At 45.4% G+C, this 23,741-nt stretch overlaps 1 protein-coding gene across 5 annotated transcripts in view; it reads right to left on the bottom strand.

Moving 5' to 3' along the window:
- TEC (tec protein tyrosine kinase) overlaps window positions 1-23,741 on the bottom strand; it is a 144,429-nt gene that overhangs the window by 79,724 nt on the left and 40,964 nt on the right. For 2 of the 5 annotated variants that reach the window (XR_010601886.1, XM_005299056.4), the window contains exon 1: window positions 7,590-7,907. The exons of the other annotated variants lie outside the window; for them this stretch is intronic. The gene's annotated coding sequence lies outside the window, so the exon portion shown is untranslated. Of the gene's footprint in view, window positions 1-7,589; window positions 7,908-23,741 lie in introns of those variants that run through there. 5 annotated transcript variants of the gene reach the window in all.

The raw sequence follows: 23,741 nt of genomic DNA, 5'->3' as shown, positions 1-23,741 counted from the left end.
CTAGAGGTAGTATCTCTTAAATAGTCAGGCGGCATGGATGTTTCATCTTGTCAGACTGCACCAGAGATTCATCATATCCAGTATCCTGCCTCTTAACAGTGGCTTATATAATATTACATGCCTCCATAAAAAGTGAAATATAGCCACAATTCAGTGGGCAAATTGGGCAAAGTAATATGGAGGTTCCTTCTTGATCCCTGAAATTAAGAGTTTACACTTGTTAACATGAAATGATTCCTCTTATCTTAGCATGTCTAATTACAAATGGTCATAAATTTATCCAGACTTTGTTAATAAAGCCACAGCTCCTGACTAGGATCTCCTGCAATAGTGACTTCCCCAGGCTGACTACAAGTTATTCTTTCCTCTCAGTTCCCTAGTGTGCCTTCTTCACTTTGCCTCATGGATGGAAAATACTTTGGGCTGAGAACTGATTGACTTATTTTGTGCCTTCTGCAGCACAAAATTGTAACTTTTGTAGACTGTAACCTTTCAGGGAGGGACTGTCTCTTACTGTTTATATAATGCCTAGCACAATGGGGCCCCAATCTCACTTAGGTCTTCCAGAGATTTTCTTCATCAGTGGCCAGAATTATGTTACTATCAATTTGAGAGCTGGCAACACTAATCATCACACCCACTTGAAGTGGGCAGGGGAGCTCAAAAATCAGGAGGCAGTTAAAAAAAATCTGTTTAATAAATGTCTAAATTTTTCAGGCACACTTATGATTTTAACTTTGGGGGTTGGCTTTACTCCTACAGTACCTATGTGTGTACTCTGTAATATTTGATTTTGCCAGAGACAAACCCTCCCAAAGTATGGAAAAGTTTCAATCTGAATTTTGCAGCTTAGAGCCACTTCTAATTAATACAAAGTATATTACAAACTCAACACCCTCTTGTCTACTAAAAACTAACTTTTTTGTGTAATGGGAAAATTGCTCATCTGGGACCCAGAAAACTCTGGACAGTTGGGCAGGGACTACCCAAGTAGAACCAAGACCAAAAACAGGTTTTCCATTTCAGGCCTGCAGCCTTAAGGAATTGGGACAGGAAGAGTTAAATTGCTGTGAGAGTAGATGGGGCTGAGGCTCATTCACTTATTGGGCCCTGCTGACAGATATAAAAGGAAAGACAGACATTTGAACTAGTAAGATTTTGTTGCAATTGTGGGTAAACTTTATTTGTTCATTCACAATCGGGGGGGGGGGGAGACTATTGATTTTGTTCTAAGACCTATTTTCATTATTTTCAAAAGAGGGGAGAGAGTGCTAGCACTAGCATGCATGTGTATGTGCATGAGCTCACCCTGTAATGGCACTTTATTGACCTAGAGAAACATAAGATTATAGGGAGCAGAGTCCATTAATTCTACTGAGGGTAGAGCAGCCAGAATTTATCAGCTCTGCAATTCTGACCAGTTTAATCAACAACAGAATTGCTACCTCAGGGTTTCTTCTTGATCAGGAGAGCAGCACCACACAGGCTTAAAGTAGGGAACGTTGAAATCTGGGAGGAGAACCTGGTGATCTTTGTAGCAAGTTCCTTTTTCTTGTATGCTGCTCTGGTGATCAAGAGCTAGAAAATGTCTATACTGATAAACTAGAGTCTGCAGTTTTGTTCCTTTTGGGAATTCTAAAGCCTGTTTGCACAGTAGCAATTAGCCTACTGTTAAGTATTAATTCTTGTTGCACTCTTGTGAGGTAGGCAAGTTATTTCCTGTAACCTCTCCACAGCTGGCTCTCACTAATTTTATATTGACAAAGAACATAAAGGTACAACTTAAATCTTTCTGTAAGTTTTCAGAAAAAACACTCAAATTGATATGGGGATGGAACTCTATTTGTAACACTTTTTTTTTTTAAATTCTTTCTACCAAAGGTAGACTGTTTGAATCATCTGTTTATTCAAGCCTGGTGAAACTTTAGCCCCTGATCTTAAGCCCTACTTCCTTCTCGTCATTAAACCATTTCTGTAGGCCAGCGCTTAAAGAGCATAATCACTATCTTTCTACTTGTACAGAAATTGGACCACATCCCAAAATATTTTAAACTCATACCACATGCAATATCAAACTAGGAAAAGAATGCCATTGACACAGTGATAAAATGTCTCTTCAGTCAATTTTTCTGTATGACAGGCTTTTTCCTCTGTACCATCTATTCACCCTTCTAAATTGTTCACCTAGTTTGAGAGCACCAAATTTTGTGTCTATAACAGTAGCTACCTGGATCAAGTCCTGTTTTCCCAGTGCAAAGCTGACTAAGAGCTAATGCAATCCTTGGATGTATAAACAGGGGAATCTCAGGAATCAAGAGGTTCTTTTACCTCTTTATTTGGCACTGGTGTAAAAACAGTTCTGCTGTCAAATTCAAGAAGGATGTTGATAAATTGGAGTAGTTCAGAGAAGAGCCACAAGAATAATTAAAGGATTGGAAAATATACCTGATAAAGACAGACTCCAGGGTCCAGATCCACAAAGGGCCTTAAGCTGAGCATTGCACTGTCTAATTTGAAGGTGCCTAGAAAATTACTGAAATAATGGGATTCACAAAGCCTGAGTTGGGCACATAGGCTCCCTACACAATGAAGGGGACAGGAGAAATAGGTGCCTGAGAAGGCAATCTACAAAAGCCAGTACCCAAGGAGGTGATCTGCCTAAGCTAGCCCCTGGGGAGATATCTTACAAGAGGGGTGGGTCCTAAATCATACCTGTCTCTCAAAGATGGTCATGGCTGCAGGGAGGTGTCCATCTCTGCTACTGATCCAAAACCAGAAACCCTTCTCAGTCACAGGTGCCTAAGCTGTTTCTAGTGAGAATGAGTGAGGTACCAACCTCATTCTACACAAAATGGCCAGAGGAGGAGTAGGTTGTGGTGCCTACCTTATAACATTTAGCCCAGTTGTTAGAGCACTCAATATGAGATTAGGCCAGAGTGATTCTACAGCCTGGTGGCTAGGGGACCCACCTAGTAGGTGGGAGGTCAGGGTCTAATCCCCCTTCCCTAATTATCAGTTAATTATTTATCCAAAGTGGAACAGCTTCAACAGGTGAGAGAACCACATGAAAATATCCCGTAGTTCAGTAGTTAGAGCATTCTTCTAGAAGTGGGAAATCCCTGTTAAAATCAGACACAGGGCTGTATTGAACCTGGATGTCTCACATCCCAGGTGTGTGCTAAACCATGGGCTAAAAGTAATAAGGTGGGTGGTACTGTGTTGCCTCCTCCAGAGGGATTTTAAATGGGGACCCAATTTGGTAGGCATACTCAGAGGCTACTTACCAGATCAAGATCTATGGGTCAGATAGATGTTCCTCTGCTTATCTGGCTTGAGGCTATCACAGGGCCTTAGGTGGGAGGTAGGCATCTGGATGCCTAGCATGAGGCAGCAGTGCACATGTCCAGAGGCAGAAACTTAGGTGCCTAGGGCACTTTCACAGCAAAAACTCAGGCAGCAAATAAATTTTAGGTGCCTACAGAGGTAGGCACCAGCCAAGAGTTTTGTGGATTGCACAATGGTGCTTAAAACTGGGACTTAGGCACCTAAATACCTTTGTGGATCTAGGCCTAGGAGTTCAATCTAATTAACCTAATCAAGTTACCCCACAATATTCTCCTTTGTCATAGTTTATAAGTACCTGCATGGGGGGACAAAAATTCTGTAAGTGTTCCTCAATCTAGCAGACAAAGGACTGGTTAGATCCAACAGCTGGAAGTTGGAACTAAATTAATTTAGACAAAAAAGGTGCAAATTTTAATGAGGCTAACTAACAATTGGAATAAATTACCAAAGGTTGTGGTAGATTTCCCCCACCCCACCCTCACTGGGGATTTTTTTTAAATCTAGATTGGATTTTTTTCCAGAAGATAATACTCTAGTTCAAAAAAGAATTAATTCAAGACAGTCCTATGGCCTGTGATTATGTAGGAAGTCAGGGCAGATCACAATGGCTTCTAGCCTTATAATCAATAAGTTCTTTAAAATAGCTGGATCTCCCATGCAGAATTATAATCTAGTTATTCAGAGTCTAAACAATCTAAAGTTTAGTTGTTTCAACCATTTACTAATGAAATATCATCCAGATGCATGGATGAAAAACAAGATAATGCCAGGAACTTCCCCTTCACACACAACTTGGTATAAATGTGTAAGAAACAAGAAATGCAGAAGGACTTTTAAAATGACATTGAGAGAAATTTAAGGATTAATTCAGATGAAGATAAATATCTCTTCCCCCTTAACCAGAAAATATTTTATTAGATAAAACTGATATTGCCTCAATCCAGTGTTCAAGAGCTAGTTTATTGACCTTGGCCCTAAAAGAATACCTGATGGGGGTCATCTATGCCAAACAGAGTGCCCTTCCTCTTCTCCTCTCCCTCCCCCCAAGATTAATCTTTTCTCTCCAAGTACCTAGATAGTTGGGTGATACAATATGATTATCAGAGCAACTTCAGTAAGGATGTAGACCCTGTCTACATTCAAGAATTCCTCTCTAGGCCTCATTTCAATAGACCTCTCACTTTTTAGAGATTCTGCCATCCTGCTTTAGCAGGCTCTTCACTGTATTGGCTTCTACAGTGAGGAACTAATCTTCCTTGATATCCATCTCAGTCCATCACACCCTACTTTCAAGAAACCCCTGAAATTGCTTTTCTTTTCCAAATGCATGTTTTATTCTGACTGTCAGCCCGTATGTGTAGAACCTCCTCTTTTTCTCTACTCGTGTTGGAAAAAAACAACCCTTACGGTATGTCCGTGGCTCTGACCCAGAGCGACAGTTTGCCTCCTTTGTTTTTTGATAGGCTTGTCTGAGCTCCTTGACTTTCACGCGGCACTGATCTGAGTCCCTATTGTGGCCCCTCTCCATCATGCCCTTGGAGATTTTCTCAAAAGTTTTGGCATTTCGTCTTTTAGAACGAAGTTCTGCTAGCACTGAATCCTCTCCCCATATAGCGATCCGATCCAGTACCTCCCTCACGGTCCATGCTGGTGCTCTTTTTCGATTATCGGCCTGCATGGTTACCTGTGCTCTCCACGCTGGGCAAACAGGAAATGAAATTCAAATGTTCGCGGGGCTTTTCCTGTCTACCTGGCCAGTGCATCAGAGTTTAGATTGCTGTCCAGAGCGGTCACAATGATGCACTGTGGGATAGCTCCCGGAGGCCAATACCATCGAATTGCGGCCACACTATCCCTAATTCAAAATGTTAAAATCTATTTTGGCGCTACTCCGCTCGTCGGGGTGGAGTACAGAAATAGATTTAAAGGGCCCTTTATTTCGAAATAAATGGCGTCATTGTGTGGACGGTTGCAGGGTAAATTCGAATTAACGCTGATAAAACCAAATTAAAGTCTTAGTGTAGACCAGGCCTGTTTTTCATGGTTTTAGTTTTGGATAAAGTTTTATATGGCATGGCATTTTTTTCTGCTTTTATTATCCTACTGTAAATTGTCTGAAAGGCTTAGCCTAAGGCAGAGGGTGACTGCCCAGCATGAAAGGGAGATATTCAAATACCAATCGCCACTATTTGGTTCCTGTTTTATCAAAAAAGACAAATGACATACACATTCCAGCTGACTCAGCTTTTGCACTCTACCAAATATAATTTTTCATTTTTATTTTTCTAAAATGTGTATAAAAACTGAGAGAGGGGGTAACAGGCTATGAGAATGATACCCTGAGTTGGAAATGTTATAATTTATTGAACAATAGATTTTATAAAGTGAGGCCAAATTCAGCATTGGTAAAGCAAGTGTAATTCTATGGACTTCCAGAGGGTTGTCCAATTAAATAACCAATTAATTTGGCCCCAATGTATACAGGGCCAACTGGTATGAAGAAAATAGGGGCCAAATTTTGGTCCCTTTGTTGTCAGTGGCAGCTCTGTCAATTACTTCAGTGGGATAAGGATCTGGTCTCTTGCATTACATGTAATGCAACATGTAGCAGCATGCCATGGTTGTTGACAGCTTATACAATGTGAATCTATTGGACCACTTTGTCCATAGGTTTTAAGAGTTAAGTATATCCTGCGGTTTAGTTCTAGTATATAAACACCCCATGTTTGGGGAATACTTGGATCTACAGTTATTGCTTGTGCCCTTCTACATAGTAATGAAAATATTTATGCCACAGATGCAAACCATACAGCAGCTCTTAGTAAAGGCATGTGCATTCCTCAAAACATCCAGACAGGAAAATTAGGCCTTTTTCATCACAACAGCATTAACATGCTGTGTCAGAATATTACTGTGCTGACCATTTCAATATTTCTTCCATGTTATCTCTTTTCTGCAGCAGAGCTAACTTGTGTTGCATGCTAATGTTGAAACCTTTGTACAAACAAATACATGCTATAGCATTTTTAAACTAGACTTAAATTTCAGCAGTGAGAAAAGAAGGGGGACCAGAGAAAATAAAGGAAAATGAAAACAGCAAAACAAGACCTCACTAGCTAATAGAGGTTAGGCATCTTTTCACAATTGCTGTCTAGACAGTATGAAGTACAAAGTTGCATTGTCTTCTAAAAAGAAAACATCTTGTTTATTTGAGATAAACACCTGTATAAAAATCATTTTACAGCTTGTGTTTACATGGTTTCATTTTATAAACCATGTACATTGACCAAACAAAACTACACACTTCAGTAATTTTTTAATCACTTTTACTATAGATTTCAAAAAATAGGAAAAAATTCATGTTTCCAAAAGATTCTACAGAGATGAAGTTAGTTATTTCTTCATTACTTGATGATAAAATGACATCTCACCCCCTGAATACAATGTTGCAGGGCAAGACTGTTAATCAGTTCTTATTTCCTTTTTAAAGCCATTGTAAGCAACCATCCAAGCCTGCTTTCTTAAATTAAATTCACAATACCCCAAAATATACCCAACAAATACACTATACACAATACACATGTCTAGTGATTGCTGAGAGTGTTGTAGTGAGACATTTAAAATTGATAAAATAGATAAAAACCTTTCTTCTACGCTATCCCAATTTGTGAAACTAGTGTTACCTTTATCAGAAACAGCAAACTCTTAATATTGCTGGCTTATGAGAGGATCACGAACGTCTATCAGCCAGGCAGATAATTTACCTGTCCGCCCTCTTCCACTGACTGGTGATACATAGATAGATATCAACTTATTTGTTTACTCCCTTGTCCTCCCCATGTTGGGTGTGCGGCGGGGGACGGGGGGGGAACGGGGGACGAAGCACACCAACAGCTAAAATGAACTGTTTCAGATGAATCATTGCAGTATCTAGGTGCATTTTACATGGTATGAATTAGGACCAATTACCCCTTCCTTAGCCCTCTAGGGTATGGCTCAGCCATCAATCAGCCTTGGTATCACAGGTGCCCCAGGCCGGAAAGAGAAACCTCTAGGTAAGAGAAGCACAGGCTGGAAGTTGCCTCGGCAGAACTATTTCTTCCTTGTTAGAGCAGCTCCCCCACGCCCGCCACGGGATTCAAACTGTCCGCTTCCCCCCACCTAAGCCCCTCATCTCGCTGCTCCCCTCCTGTACCAGCAGGTGGGAAAGGAGGAGCCGCCCAACCCAGCAGCGCTGCCCTTACCTGCGGTCGCGGCTTGAGGCGAGTGGTGCTGCTGCTGCTGAAAGACGCTGAGCCCTGAAACTGCTGTTGCGGAGCGAGATTGCACTGAAGCCAAAGTCTAACCCTCCCGGGGCAAGGTCACCAATTAGACAGCCGCCCCCTTCTCTTCCTCCTCCTCCCACTGCCCCGCCGGAGAGCAGAACCCGGCAGCCCAGCCCCCTAGTAGGGCTTATATACTTTCATTTTACAAGGCGGCTACGCTGAGAAAACGGAAGCCGCGAGTTTTTCTAGATCCTGCGCACAATGCAGCCTCCTCGGCCAAGTTTTCTGCTCTGCCCTTTGGATTTACTCACGAAACACCCGCTTCTTGAGGCTTGTGCAGAGAAATCTTACTGCACAGTGACAGGAGGGAGAACAGGGTTTAATGATTCGGGAGGCGCCTAGTGTCCCTGCATCTTCTCAAACCATTTTCCTCCCTCTGTCGCCCATAAAACCAGTCTCTCCAATTATCGTGGAGTTTAGACGTGTCCTTGCTTATAGATCTCCAGTGCTGGCACGTGGAGGATGTCAAAACTGAGTTTGAAATGATATATATTGGCCCAAATCAGGAAGTTTGGTAATAGAAGCAAACCCAGATCTGAACTTCCCCAACTTATGAGGGTGTTGGAGTTCGGTTTTGGGTTTCAAGCCATTATAAACAGGGGCATAAGTCACAAAATTCGGAGCTGAATCCATACTCTCCCCCAAAGTCACTGGTTTGTTTGTTTGTTTGTTTGTTTTTGGATCTGGTTGACAATTTGGGATCACCTCTGTTTAAAATGTGAGCTTATATACCTTGTGAGGGGGCACACCCTTACTCTACTGGGGAGAAGGCTAACAAGTTCCTCTGGGAACAGACAGTACTAACTAGACACCTGTAGGCTTGTGCTGCCTGGAGGGGAAAGCTTAAAAGGGGGGGGGGGGAAACCCTTCCCTAGGCAGGTGTGGTGACTATAGTGAGATGATGGCTGATTACAAGGATTGAGCAGTAAGAGTCTCTCACCTTGCATAAGATCGGCCATACTGGGTTGGACAAAAGGTCCATTTAGCCCAGTATCCTGTCTTCTGACAGTGGCCAATGCCAGGTGCCTCAGAGGGAATGAACAGAACAGGTAATCAAGTGATCCATCTCCTGTTGCCCATTCCCAGTTTCTGGCAAACAGGCTAAGGACACCTTGCTGTCCCTGAGACTGCGTGGATCAGGTACAAAGTTAAGGTAAATAAAAGGAGAGGCAGACTTTGACTTATATCTAGGGTTAAATCAAGGTTAAACTCCAAAGGGGTGATGAAAAGACTGGCCACTTTTACTCTGATTCCTTCTCAAGGGAAGGAGTGGGGAAAGGACCTTTTCATTTTTATTTTGTTTGGAGAACCCCTTGTGTGCCGCAAATGGGAAGGACTATGTAAGTAGCTCAGATTGTGGTCTCTGAAGGATTCTGAGCCACTCACCATATGCCCCCAATTGTGTGTTTTCCAGGTCATGTTATAGATTTGGGTGGCAGGCAAGGGAAGGAGGAGTGGGGATATTGTACCAAACAGGACTTGTATGCAAGTGATAAGTCTGTCATTGGTCTGCTGTAAAAGTCTATTTATACACTCTAAAGCCACTTCTGCAGCTGCTGTTGAATTTCACCTCCTCAGTTACTGCTTGTAAATGTTTCTATAGTGACTCACCACTCCCAGGTGTCACAGACCAACCACAGGAAGAAGGAACACCTAAAAACCTGTTCAAGGAAAACCCAACTTTTTTAGATCAGAAGTGGGCAAACTGCAGCCCACAGGCCACATTGAGCCTGCAGGACCGTCCTTCCTGGCCCTTGAGCTCCCGGCTGGCAGGGCCGGCTTTAGGCCAGTTCAACCAATTCCCCTGAATTGGGCCCTGCCCCTAAAAGGGCCCCATGCCCAAGCCCCGGTACGGTGTACTGGCAAGAGCTGGTGTGCTGTATCCGGGTGGCCCGGCTTTCCCAGGGGGCAATTTAAAGGGCCTGGGGCTCCCAGCAGTGCTGGGAGCCCCAGGCCCTTTAAATTGCCACCAGAGCCCCACTGCTGGAGGCCTGGGGTAGGGCTGCAAGGCTCTGGAGCCTATTTAAAAAGTCCGGGGCTCCCGTTGCTTCTACCACCCCAGCCCTTTAAATAGCCGCTGGAGCCCCGCCGCTTCCCCAGGGCTCCTGCGGCTATTTAAAGGGCCATGGTGGTGGAAGCAGGGGAGCCCCAGGCCCTTTAAATAGCTCCTGAGCCCCAGGCTGCTGCTGCTACCCTGTAGGGGAGGGAGGAGGTGGGGGCACTTACCATACAGGGTGGGCTGTACCTGCACCCCCTGCTCTATCTCCAGCCCCGCACGTTCTGCCCACAGTCAGCCCCTGCTGCACCCCCTGCCCTGTCTCCAGCCAACCCCTGCCACACCCCCCTGTGGCCCTGCCCGAAGCCAGCCAGTCCCATGCACACCGCTGCCTGCTCCAAGCCCTGCACCCCCTGCCTGCCTGTAGCCAGCCCCTCCCTCCCACCCAGTCTCCAGCCAACCCCTGCCGCACCCCCCTGCGGCCCTGCCTGAAGCACAGACCACCCCGCACACCCCTGTCTCCAGTCAGCCCCGCACCCCTTGCCCTGCCTTGCAGCCAGACCCTAACTCCAGTCAGCCCCTGCCCTGCCTCCAGCCAGCCTCATGTCCACTGTTGCCCTGCAGTTCCCAGGGCAGTAACCCTGCACATCTGCTTCAATGAGGGGGACAGGGAGCAGCTGGGACCCACACATGTGCACACCAGGTGACCAGACAGCATGTGTGAAAAATCAGGACAGGGGGTGGGGAGTAATAAGATTCCTATATAAGAAAGACCCCAAAATCGGGACTGTCCCTATAAAATTGGGACATCTGGTCACCCTAGCACACACCCAGGGTGTGGGCAGGGATTCACACATGTGAAACGGAGCTCATTTCTCGTTCAGGCCCATCTTTTTAAAAAAGAACTTTAGGTAGGGTTCAATATCCATATTTTCCCAGACATGTCAGGCTTTTTGGTTCTTAAACCGCTGTCTGGGAGGAATTTTTTAAAATTTAAATATTAAAAATTTCTCTCAGAAAATACGGACGTATGGTAACCCTATTGGTACAAAAAATACATACTGTGGGCACATCCCTTAAATCAGAACTTTTTATAGGGAACCGGTTGCTAAGAAATGAAAGGCTTTTTTTACTTTTGTCATCCCTGCCGGGGCCCCGCTGAAAATGTTCGAATTGGGCCCCGCACTTCCTAAAGCCGGCCGTGCCGGCTGGGGAGGCTAGCCCCCAGTCCCTCCCCCACAGTTTCAGCTCACCATGCTGCCAGCTCTCTGGGCAGCAGGGGCTGCAAGCTCCTGCCAGGCAGCATGGCTGGAAGAGCCACCAGCCTGCCCCAGTGCTCTAGATTGCGCAGCAGCATGGCTGGCTCTGGCCAGGTGGTGCAGCTGCCAGTCCTGGTGCTCTGAGCAGCATGGTAAGGGGGTGGGGATAAGGGGCAGGGAGTCCTGGGGGCAGTCAGGAGACAAGGAGCAGGGGGCTGTTGGATAGGCATGGGAGTCCCAGGGGGGCCCTGTCCGGGGGGTAGGGGTGTGGATAGGGGTCAGGGCAGTCAGGGGACAGGGAGCAGGGGGGTTGGATAGGGGTGGAGTTCCAGGGGGGCAGTTAGGGAGCAGGAAGTGGGAGGGGCAGAGCCCCCTGGCCGTGCACCTGTGTAGTAGCCAGATGGGGACATACCGCTGATTCCAGGAGCTGTGTGGAGTGGGGCAAGCCCCTGACCCCGCCCCTGGCAGGAGCTTGAGGGCCAGATGCAGCCCCCGGGCCATAGTTTACCCACCCCTGGATTGGAGCCTTTGGTGTGGAACCTTTATCAATGGCTTTCTAAAAGTCTATGCTATAGCCAATGGATCACCCTTGTCCACATTTGTTGACTTCTCTTCTCCCACCCCACCCCAAGGAATTCTGATTGAGGCATGATTTCCCTTTATAAAAACCATATAGATAAACATAAGAGTCTGAATGTCTGATAATTCCCTTTCTTTACTATAGTTTTAACCAATTTGCCTGGTACTGAGTTAGACTTATTGGCCTATAATTACCAGGATCGTCTCTGGAGCCTTTTTTGTAAAAATTGGCATTACAATAGTTGTTCTCCAGTCACCCGCTACAGAGGCTGATTTAAGCAATAGATTACATATCAGTTGTTAATTCTACTATTTCACATTTGAGTTCCTTCAGAACTCTTGGGTGAATACTATGGTGGTTCTGGTGATTTATCACTGCTTTAATTTATCAATTTGTTCCAAAACCTCTGATACCTCAATTTGGGACATTCCCACACCTGAGGCATGCTTTTTAGGCGAGGAACCTTCGTCATAGCCTTTGCAGTGAAGACCCGTGTGTAAGTGGGGGAATGGTCCCTCTATTGTGGGGAACTTTCCTAGCTGATACTTTTGCTAGCCACTTCACTGGGTAGTGTACCTGAGTCCTCAACTCCCACTCCTTTACCCAGAGCCCTGCCTGACCTCAAGGGCTCCCCTTCCAGTCTTGCATCTGAAGAAGTGAGGTTCTTACCCACGAAAGCTTATGCTCCCAATACTTCTGTTAGTCTTAAAGGTGCCACAGGACCCTCTGTTGCTCCTTCCAGTCTTCTGTGTGGCAGAGTCCTCCTAACCCCAACAAAGCTGGGCCCAGGATTCCTGGGGAGCTCAACCCCCAGCCTTGTTGTGGTCACTTAGGGCAGGGGCTAGGGTGTCCTCACTTTGGGGTGCTCTCTGCACTGGATGCTTCCCTGACCCACTGATCCTCACATACAGTTCACAGCAAATACAAGTTATTAAACAGCAATCAATTAACCTTTCCAATTTTTTCCTTATTTTTATTTTTTAAAGGAAAACACATCACCCCACTCTGTGGCATAGGGACATCACAACCAGTGTCTCTGGAATGTAAGGGAAGTTCAGTCTGTTCCTCACAAGTCCCAGGCCTCTTCTCAAGCCCTGACTGTGTTGCAGGTATGCTGCATGTCAGACACTTGCTCTGGTGGTGGCCACATGCTCCAGGTGTCAGGACCCTTCTACCCAGTGTCACCCCTGCCCCGTCGGGGTTACAATCCCCCTCCAAGTCTGGCCTGCAGGGCCTTTTGGCTGGAGATGTCTCCCTACACTGGACCCGCTCCCCAGGGTCCCCCTTGCTCTCCCCAGCTGCTCACCACACGTGGCTCTAGCTCCAGCTCCACCACTCTGCCTCAGCACAGGGGTTGCTGCTGCTCTGCCTCCAGCTCCCTGAGCTGTTTCTCTGGCACAGCTCTGCTCCACAGCCCAGCTTGGGCCCCTGCTCTTTCCTTAGCTCAGCCCCACTCTCTGACCCAGGCAGTGCCAGCTCACACGGAGGACGGGACTCCTCCTGACTCCCTCATTAGCTTGCCCTATCAATCAGGCTGACCTGGAGCATTGGCCTCTCCCCATTGTTCCTGGGGACTGTCAGTCTCAGGGTCTTGATTTTTTCCATCGACCCTTCCCCTTTCTTTTGGTATTGGGAGTTAGCCAACCAAAACACCCCCACTGACTTTTAGTAAGGGGACTACAGTCCCCTTACATATGCAAAGAACTCATTTAGATTCTCTGCAACAGCCTTGTCTTCTTTGAGTGCACCTTCAGCACCTTGTTCATTCATTGGCCCCACTGGTTGTTTGGCAGGCTTCTTGCTTCTAATGTACTTTATTTTTTTGCTGTTAGTTTTTGTATGTCTTGCTAATTGCTCTACAAATTCTTCTTTGGCTTCCTAATCATACTTTTACACTTGACTTGCCAGAGCTTAGTCTCCTTTCAATTTTCCTCAGTAGGATTTGACTTCCAATTGTTAAAGGATGTCTCTAACATCTTTTTACTCTGTTTAGCCATGCCTGCATTTGATTTAGGGCAGGAGGTGGGCTGGTTGGGGAGGCATACATTTAGTTTGAACATCTTGTGGTGGTTTTAAATAGTTTCCATGCAGCTTGCATGCATTTCACTCTTCTGACTGTTCCTTTTAAAATCTCCTCTCCTTTTGAACTTACTGTCTGACTTGGCTTTTGTATTGTCGCCCTTCATCATAGTAACTATGTAAGCATCTTCTGGGTAGTAAATTCCCAAATGAAGTCAGAAACACCAAGAATTGCCATATTAGAGCAGACCTGAGCTCCATTTAGTCCAGTATCCTATCTCCAACAGGGACTAACATTAGATTATTCAGAGGTAGATGTGGGATAATTTCCCCCTAAATTGGGAGTCATCCTAACTTCTAATAGTTAGACATTGGCTTAAGCCCTGAAGAATGAGTATACCTTCCAAATTTTTTGCCCTTGTTAAAACTCTAGATATTCCTGTTATCCATATAAATGTCCAATCCTCTTTGCATTATGCTAAATTCTTAAGCTTAATAGCTTCCTGTGGCAATGAGTTCCCCACTCTAATTATATTGTGTGAAAAAGCTTTTCCTTATGTTTTAAATTTGCTACCTTTTTTAAATGTTATTGTGTCTTTGTTCTTGTTATGAAACAGGGAGCTCTCCTTTCCTCTCTGCCTCTACCTATACACACAACTTGTGTGCTTGACTTTGAAATCTTAATGTAGTTAAGGGCCTGTGACAATGCGGTTCTGGCGGAACCCAACTGAGAGTGCCAACTCAGGACAAATTGCTCAAATAGGGCAGTTACAGCCCAAGGTTGGGGTTTTTTCCACCTCTAAGGCAAACCAAACCAGCCAGACTAGGAGGACTTCGGTCTCACCCCACTGGCTAACCGCAAGTCTCACAAGCAATCTCCTTAGACACTCCAGTTTCCCAGTACTCCCACCAGTGCCACTTGTTATGGGGACAAATGGTTATGAAAACCAATACCCAAATAAAAGAAAAAGGTTCTCCTGATCCCAAAGGACCAAGCCCCAGACCCAGGTCAATATACAAATCAGATCTTACCCACAAATCACGCTGTTGCCAATCCTTTAGAATCTAAAATCTAAAGGTTTATTCATAAAAGAAAAAAGATAGAGATGAGAGTTAGAATTGGTTAAATGGAATCCATTACATACAGTAATGGCAAAGTTCTTGGTTCAGGCTTGCAGCAGCGATGGAATAAACTGCAGGTTCAAATCAAGTCTCTGGAATACATCCCCCGCTGGGATGGGTCCTCAGTCCTTTGTTCAAAGCTTCAGCTTGTAGCAAAGTTCCTCCAGAGGTATGAAGCAGGATTGAAGACAAGATGGAGATAAGGCATCAGCCTTATATAGTCTTTTCCAGGTGTAAGAACACCTCTTTGTTCTTACTGTGGAAAATTACAGCAAAATGGAGTCTGGAGTCACATGGGCCAGTCCCTGCATACTTTGCTGAGTTACAAGGCGTATCTGCCTTCTCTCAATGGGTCCATTGTATAGCTGATGGTCCTTAATGGGCCATCAAGCAGGCTAGGCAGAGCTAACACCAGTTTGTCTGGGATGTCACCCAGCAGCATAGCATAAGTTTGAAATACAGACTGTATAGAGCCAATATTCATAACTTCAACTACAAAAGTGATACACACATATAGACAGCATAATCATAACCAGTAAACCATAACCTTGTCTTAGACACCCCATTTGACCCCCTTTATACAAGATTTGCGTGCCACTACAGGACCTTGGTTGCAACAATGATCTATATGGTCCCAGATTATATCAATAACGTCACAGGGCCATTTTATACATATGCCTTATATTCAAGTTTTTAATTTCAGGATTATATACTATTTTTTCCATATGACCTCTGCCTCATTCAGTGTACAGCAGGGATGATGTCCACTTAATAAGCAGTTTATTCAATATTTTCACCTAGTTGTTCAATATGTGATCTCATACGTTGACTGCACACTATTCAAACCCTGCTCTGAGGCCAGAATCATTAATGTCCTCATGGGCTTTTTATGGTGCTCATTACTCCAGTAATTTGTCTTTATATTCCTGTGAAACAGGCCACCACAGTCACAGAGCATCTCCTCATCCAGCATCCTCCTCCTGGTATTGTAGATGGCCACTTTGGCCCATGCCTGGAGGAGGTTGATGAGGTGGTCTCGTGACTTCATGGGGCCACAGACAGGGTGTGAATATATGAAGAGTTGGGAGGCAGGCAAAGTGCAGCTAGAACCACAACAAGAGGTTCTGGAGGAGCTCTAATAAGGGCTGCAACCTGGCACATTCTAGATAGGCATGTGCCAGGGTCTCCCTCATGCTGCAAAATGGGCAGGTGTCAGGGATGGGGTTGAATCACACCAAGTACATGCCCATGCTCATGGCTCCATGAAGGAGCCACCAACCACTATCCCCAGCAGGCTATGGGACCAGGATGGAATATAGGCTGCCCACCACCCAGGTTCCTCACCCTTTACAGGTGGTAGAAAGTCCTGCCTCTTGGCATCAGGGCAGGACACAAGGATGAGGAAGTGAAATGTGTGGAGCACAAGTGTATAAAGTTGTTCCCTTGATGCAGTTTGGAAGCAAACTGGCTGCAGGGCACACAGCCAGCTCAGGTTATGGAAGGGAGGGGGCCCAATGAAAAGGTCTGAAGGGCCTGGGGTGAGGGGTGGGCAGGGAGCCCCCTCTCCCAGGACCCACTCAAGGAAAACCCCAAGAGGTGGGCGATAAGGCTGCTCTCACCTCCTGGAGTACACACAGAGGGATCTGAAAGGTGGAGAGCCCTATGCACTGACCAAGCACTCAGGGATCCACCCAGTCCCTCCCATTGTAGTCCAGGAGGTCTGATTCTGGTGGTTTCTGCCAGGACCAGCCTCCAGTGCACTGAGGGGGACTGTCTCTTATTCCATGAACCTCCTTGGCCACCCTGACCTCCAACTTCAATCAGCTGGACACCATCCAGCTGGTCTGCCTCCAAACCATGCCCACAAAACATCTGTACACACTCATGCTTCACACCATCCACTTCCTCTCCCTCATGTCCTGCTCTGACAGCAAGTGGTGGGACCTGCTGCCACCAAAGAAGGGCAAGGAACCCTGGTGGGCCAGTCTGTACTTCATTCTGGTCCCGTGGCCTGCCAGGGATATTGTTTTGCAGCTTCCTGGAGCTGTAAGCACTGGCATGTGTCTGGTGCAGTTCATGACCTTCCCCGACACTTGTGCTTTCTGCATCGAGAGGGACACCCCAGTGCACATCCACTTAGAGTGTCAGGTTGCAGCTCCTCTTCAGGCTTCTTCAGAATTCAGAATCTCTTACTGAGTTTTTGGCTGCTCTTCCCCCTTCCCACCCCCCCACACCTCCTGAGCCTAGCACACCCCATCTGTGGGTCCCATAAAGTTGCAAGATCTCCTCAGCCCCCTCCTGATGCTGGCCAAGTCTTCCATCCATCATACCAGGAGGAGGAAGCTAGATGAGGGCATGCCTTGTGACTGTTGGGCCTATGTCTGTTCCCTTCTACAGTCATGCCTCAGGGCAGTGACTGACTCCCTGCATGCCTTTTGAGGAGCAATGGGTGCTGTCCAGGGTTTTCTGCTGAGTGATCTCTTCAGGTTCCCTGGCTTTTTAACCTGTGACCTTCACTGCTGTCCCAGGTTTGTGCATTCTCCATCTCCTTGGCATTTACTCATGGTCTGGGTTCAATGGCCCCTTCCCCTCAGGAGTGGGCCTTTAGCTTTGGGTGGGCTTAAGCCTGACCTCTCCTGGCAATCACAAAGTACATGCTGTGATGTACTATGTACACCCAATATCTGATATTGTATAAACTTTGAAGACCCCTCCCCCCCCAAGCTGTCCATGAGGTGCCACCTCATGTTTTCTGTCTCCACAGGCTCCCCATCCCAATCTTACTTCCTGGATCACTTTCCCAAGTTCCTTGTCCCTGTCACTACCAGTTCTTGCTTCACATTCTGGCTCCTCCTCAGATCTGTCTTCTGTCTCCCATCTCCTGCTTCCCCTACCACATGGGTTCTCGGTTGCAATCTCCTCGCCCAAACAAACCTCATCTCCACCCCTGGTTCCAGTCTCAGGCTCCACTCCTGGCTACCAGTACCAGTCTCCTTGCCCATCCACTGCAGATCTCTCCTCTCCTCTTCTTGCCCCCCCCTCGTCCAATTCCCAGTTGTTTCTCTCTCTCTCTCTCTCTCTCCCCATTCCCCTTCCTGGCTCCTTTTCCCAACCTATTCCCCTTCCCAGATCTGGCTTTTGTCCCCTCTGCATTCAAATCAGGCAGCTTCCTCCTCGTTGCTGCCTGAACACAGGAAAGACAGGCTGTCTACTCTCAGTGCAGGACCCAGGACTTGGCCGAGCCCAGAGCTGCAATTGCAGGGAAAGGCCTGTTCCAGCCCAGGCTGGAGCAGGCCCAGGGCAGATTGAATCTTCAAAAACTTTAGCTGCAAAAATCTAAGTGTCCTCTACTGACCATGTGTGCACTAACTTATTTTCAAAGGCTTAGAACTTGGCCAAATTTGGGTTGATTTTCATGGAAACGTCAGAAGCATCATGGAAACACCCACCCCTAACACAAAGGCAATGCCCCTATTAAATTTCAAGTCTCAGCTCCAACCCATGAGGGTTCTAGACTCTTTCAGCAAAAAGGTCACCAGAATTTTTCCCCTACCCCTGCTCCCCGGGGGAGAAGAGAATTGAGATGTTTTGGCTGAAAGTTCTCAAAAGAATTCAGCCTGAGGCAAACACCCAGGAGAGAGACTTCAGCCTAAATTATTAAAGTTTGGCAAAGTTATAAACAGAAAACAGGATCTTATAGTAAAGTTGTGGGCAACCTTAATAGACAATGCTAGCAGCCCTACTTCTTACACCACTTATTTTTTTAATATACTTATTCATATTATTTATAAGGTAAACTATCCCAATTTTTGCAGTCTCTTCTCCAGGGATAGCTTTTCCATGTCCCTTGCCCTCTGAACACCGTCAAATTCTTCAAAAGCCTTTTTGGAATGGGTGACCAGTATATCAGACAATATTTTAGATGAGGCTGCATCAGAGATTCAGAGAGACTGGTTCTTCTTTCTTTCTGGAGTATAATCTATTCTTGGGGTCAGGGTTTTCCTGGGGGCTGGAGGACAGAGGTTTTTTAAATTATTTAGCTCTTCATTGGTTGCTGTTTTTTGGCCCCTCTTTATCACTCCTTACTTTTTTCTTCTTTTTTTTCATACTCCTTTCTCCCCTCCTACTTTTCACTTGTCCTTTCTTCTGCCCTCTCCTTTTATTCTTTATTAAGTATAACCACTCATAATGTTTGGATTTTTTATATTTAAAAATACAATAGAATGGGTAAGGCAAAAAAGCTGTCATGGAAATATTGTCTCCTTAAAAGACAAAGGTTGACCTGGTCCTTCTCCTCATTGCAATATTGTCCCTAAAAACCTTCTGTTTGTTGAACTTCTGGGGCACACCAGGGAATAAAGGGATGCTGTCAACTTAAATTTGGCCCAAACTAGAACATTGGTAAAAGTGTGTGTGTGTGTGTTTTTAGAAAACTCAGACCAATAAAATATATATTTAATTCTAGTGAAAAGGAAAGTGGTTTTTAAACAAAGATTTCCCTGGAGTGTTTGGAACCTCCAAACTCCATCATTAAGAACCCCAAAGTGAAACACTAAACAAAAGCACCCCTGATTTTTTTTTCCCATTGTGCTCTATTGTACTCTTTTCAATTCTCTTATCTTGGACACTTAGTGACACACAAATTGGATTGTAAAATCTGCCTTCTCAAATTATATAAGATGTTAATGGTAATTTAGGGGTTTAAAACACATGCAACCAGATTCTTGGTCCCACCATGGCTTCCTTGTGCTATTCTGGTGATGCATACCAACCATAAAGGCTTTTAAGTGAATCCCTGGGTGGCATAGAGCTGGCATAAGGAGACTACTATCAGCAATCTTGGGGAAAGGAGGCATCCTTACAGCCAGTGATCCCAGCTGTCCTCATGGCCCCTAGGAGCTGTGGGCAGCTGGGTGTGAGTTAGCCTTACGGTTAGAACTTTGGGCCCAGAGCAGGACAATCCTTGGCCAAGCCCCAGCTTGGGGAAGAATAAAAGTGATGCCATCTTTACACCCTCCCCCTCCCACACACACTCTTCTGTTGAGTCTATCTCAGCATGACCAGAGAATCTGGCCCATGACTTTTAATCATATAGTGTACTTTTAACTATGTCGCTTTTACTGACGTTTTTTTTCAGCTTTTTGTCATCTCCTGCACACCTCATCCCCCAAAATCCCAATGTGAATAAACTAAACAGATAATATCTTTATACATGAAAATCATGAAATCCACCATTCTAGTGACAGGTGTTCAACAGTCAAGCCTAAAGCCACTACCTATCCCAAAAGTCTCTACAGCTACTGGTTCATTATGCTTCCCAGCTAAGACACAATATATCTCCTTCAGCGGCAATTTATAATGCTGCTTCACTACCTAATCAAGCTAGCCCCTTCCCACCATTTTGCTCCACTGATAATTCTTTATGGCAGTCAAGCTCACAGAAGTGATGCTGGCTCAATGCATCCCCAGCTGTTCTAATATAAGGAGTAGGATGCAGATTAGAAGAATTTTGAATGGCTACCACTCCTCTCCCTTGCTACCATCTATGAAATAGAGTTCAGTCAAGGAAATCAAGAGGAGTTCATTAACTCTCTTTTAATGGCAGTTTGGGGTGAGGAAGAGATCAAGTTCTCTGTCAGATTAATGCCTCTTCTGTAACACATGAACACACACACACACACCATGCCCTAGAGCCTAGACAGTGATCTCACCACCTCCAGATTGGGAACGTGCCTAACATCAATAGATCTGAAGATGGAGGATTGCTTTAGTCTTAAGACTATGAACCACAGAGCTCGTTCACATGATGTTCCAACCCCCATACAGTTCTGCAACTCTGGTGGAAAGTCTGTGACTGGCTCTTAGGAGATTAGCCCTAGGAACAATACTTTCCACGTTTATTGTTAAAATGTCACTCTTTCATTACACTTCTCTTCATTAAATGCATGTGCTATAGATTTCAGATGCAGGATTCATATCCTGTAATACCTACTATTTTGTCTGAAGCAAGGTACATTTTACAAGGCCCTGATAATTTCTCCTCTGAAATACTGTGAACAATTCTGGTTGCTTATGTTCAAGAGAGACTACTTTGAAACTGGAACAGGTGCAGGGAAGAGGAATGGAAAACACAGTAAGAGAGCCTGGCTTCTTTAGACTAGTAAAATGAAGGCTGAGAGGATATAATTGCTCTATATAAATACATCATTGGGGGGGGGGGGGGGGGTAAACACCAGGGCGAGAGAAGAGGTACTTAAGCTAAAGGACAATGGAAGGATAAGAACAAATGGGTATGGACTGACCATGAATAAATTTAGGTAGGAAATTAGAAGGTTTTTAATCATCAGAGGAGTGTGAGTCTCTGGAGCAGCCTTCCACTAGGAGCAGCAGCGGCAAACAACTTAGCTGTTTTTCAGATGCACCTTGATAAGTTTATAAGCACTGATATGGGATGGCAGGGGACTGGACTCAATGACCCAGGAGGTCCTTTCCAGTACTACATTCCTATGTACATTAAAGCATATAAATTAATCTAATAAACTAATAAATGAATATTAATTCATCTCTAGTTCATTTTAGAGAGGATCAGAGATTATTGACAAAAGGCTACAAACAAGTGTTTAGCTCATTCATCATAACACAAAAATGTTTTTATTCTCAATGTTGGTTTTACATGCTCAAGACCAGCAGGGTGTAAGTGTGCTCTGGAGATAGCATTGTTAACCAGGGCCGGCTCCAGGGTTTTGGCTGCGCCAAGCAGCCCCCCCCCCCAAAAAAAAACCCGTGATCGCGATCTGCGGCGGCAATTCGGCGGGAAGTCCTTTGCTCCCAGCAGGAGTGAGGGACCGTCCGCCGAATTGCCGCCGAATACCTGGATGTGCCACCCCTCTCTGGAGCGGCCGCCCCAAGCACCTGCTTGCCAGGCTGGTGCCTGGAGCCGGCCCTGTTGTTAACATCAAGGGGAGAATAGTGTCTAGCATCACACTTCTGAACAGGCTACATATGTCACTGAAGTTGTGGTGACTGGCTCCAGAAGGAATCTCATCTAGTCATCCTCCACCAAAGAGTTGTCATTTGCCAGATAGGAAGTTTATGAGGGATCTGAAGACTGGCTAGGCTTAGCCAGAGTAGCAGACAAGGATGCCTTGCATTGTGCCCAAGGTATTTCTGGGTGTGTTAGCCTTGAAAGAAATGGGTTGGTAAAAAAAATCAGAGTAGTTGTTGCAGTACAACCTTGATTTGTTGTGATTGTTGATGGGAAGAGGCACATGGGGCTGAACATTGGACTTCCTCCAGATGATGAAGCAGAGCAGATCTGTTCAGAGGCTATTTTTTGGGGACATCCATCTATAGTTAATTATAGTGTGTGTCTGATCTCTAGCACTGATGGGGAGGCACTTTGATCAGCCAGCACAAAGATAAACTTCAGCCACTACCAAAAGGAAGTGAGTCCTGAGTGTCTTAATTGAGCCCAAGGATTTTTCTTTGTGGAATGAGTTGTGCATGCTCTGCTCAAAGATCCAGCACCTACTAGAGATCCAGCTTTAGTGCAGCATCAGTGGGCCAGAGCTGCAGAGACACTGAGCTCAAGGTAAGAAGAGCAGCCATCCAATGATCCAATAAAAAACTCTGAGAACCTGCTGCCAGAGTAGGAGAGGCATCTCTTTAGCAGAGATGGCTAAACAGAACAATCAGATGGAACCACAAGAGCTTGGAAGATGTTTTTTATATCAGGAAGGTTTGAATTGTACCACCCAGAAGCAAGAGTGCCAAAGATTTTTCTCTGATTTGCCAAAAATAATCTATTTATAAAAAACAGAACCCTGCTCCTTGCTGTTTAAGGTGGGAAAGGAGCTGCCACTAACCAGCAAGATGATAGTTCAGAGAAGGAAGAGGAGAACTATCAGGTATTCTCCTCCTGTCAGATTTCAGGCCTCTCCATTTTCTATCAGGCTGACTTTTCAGCCTTTCAGCAATAACTGTTAACCCTCAGACAACTATGAGCCAAATTCTCTGCTGGGATGTAGAGTTATAACAGCAGAAAATTTGGCCTTGTATATCCAGAACCTACCTAGGAGTAATAAACCAAAGTCTTATTCTAGTACAAGGACAAGTAACTGAGAATGATTATACACCTAGATAACTATGTTAGGGATAAACTAACAAGGCTCCGTAAGGGACACTCATGGCCTACTGATGTAAGGATGGAAAGCCAGTGGAAATTATTTTATTTCAGGCCAAATTTGGTCCTCAGATATTTGTGTGGAATTCCCACTAAAGTCAGTGGGATAGGTTCATGTATTTGAGTGCAGAATCTTCCCCTTAAACTTTCAAAAGGCTTCAATAAAGTTTCCCACTAATGGCAGTGGGCTCGATTGTGCCCAGCGTGTGGCATAACCACATGACTATCCCTACCTGTCACTTATCCTCTTCTCTCCCCTACTCCTACTGTTTCTTTACTATACCAGCTTGTTGTATCTTCTCATAATTTAGATTGTTCACTCTGGGACAGGACTCTGTCCGAAGTACAGCAGGGCCATGATCTGACTGGGGCCTCTGCGTGCTACTGTAACTATTTTTATTTGTTAGTTTTGTTAATGTCTGTGGGGGCATGGAGCACAGGGATTGAAAGGAACCTTTATTCACCCACCCATTATACTTCCTGGGCAGGGACCAGCACAATCGTATTGGGGAGTGCAGGCAGTCTTTGCTGCCAGTGCTCCCGTAGGTACTAGCTACCAAAAAAGAGGGGACAGGAGAAGTAGGATATTGGATTGCTCTGCACCAGCCAGCTTAGCTGACTGGGCATGTGCCACGGCACCTGAAAGGGTCATGGAGCTTCTTCTATAATATGCACGTTCCAGGAGTCTCCAGGACGAATTCTGCCTGAGTCACATTGCAGTGCAGCTCTCAGCACTCCTCTAGCATGGGCTGTGGCTTAGAAGCCACAAGCTTCCCGCCGCCCCCCCCCGCCCCCCACTTGGGACACATGGTAGTACATATTTTAAGAGTAAAGGCTTCTCGTGGTTTAAAAGCAGGTTTAGTGAGTCAGTCTTCAAGCTGATTCATTATCAGCTGGATAAAAATGTCCTTCA

Source organism: Chrysemys picta, chromosome 5 (assembly GCF_011386835.1).
Source record: "Chrysemys picta bellii isolate R12L10 chromosome 5, ASM1138683v2, whole genome shotgun sequence".
In the NCBI taxonomy this organism is placed as follows: Eukaryota; Metazoa; Chordata; order Testudines; family Emydidae; genus Chrysemys; species Chrysemys picta.
Note: the sequence above shows the minus strand (reverse complement) of the source record. Positions and strands in the feature narration are given on the sequence as shown.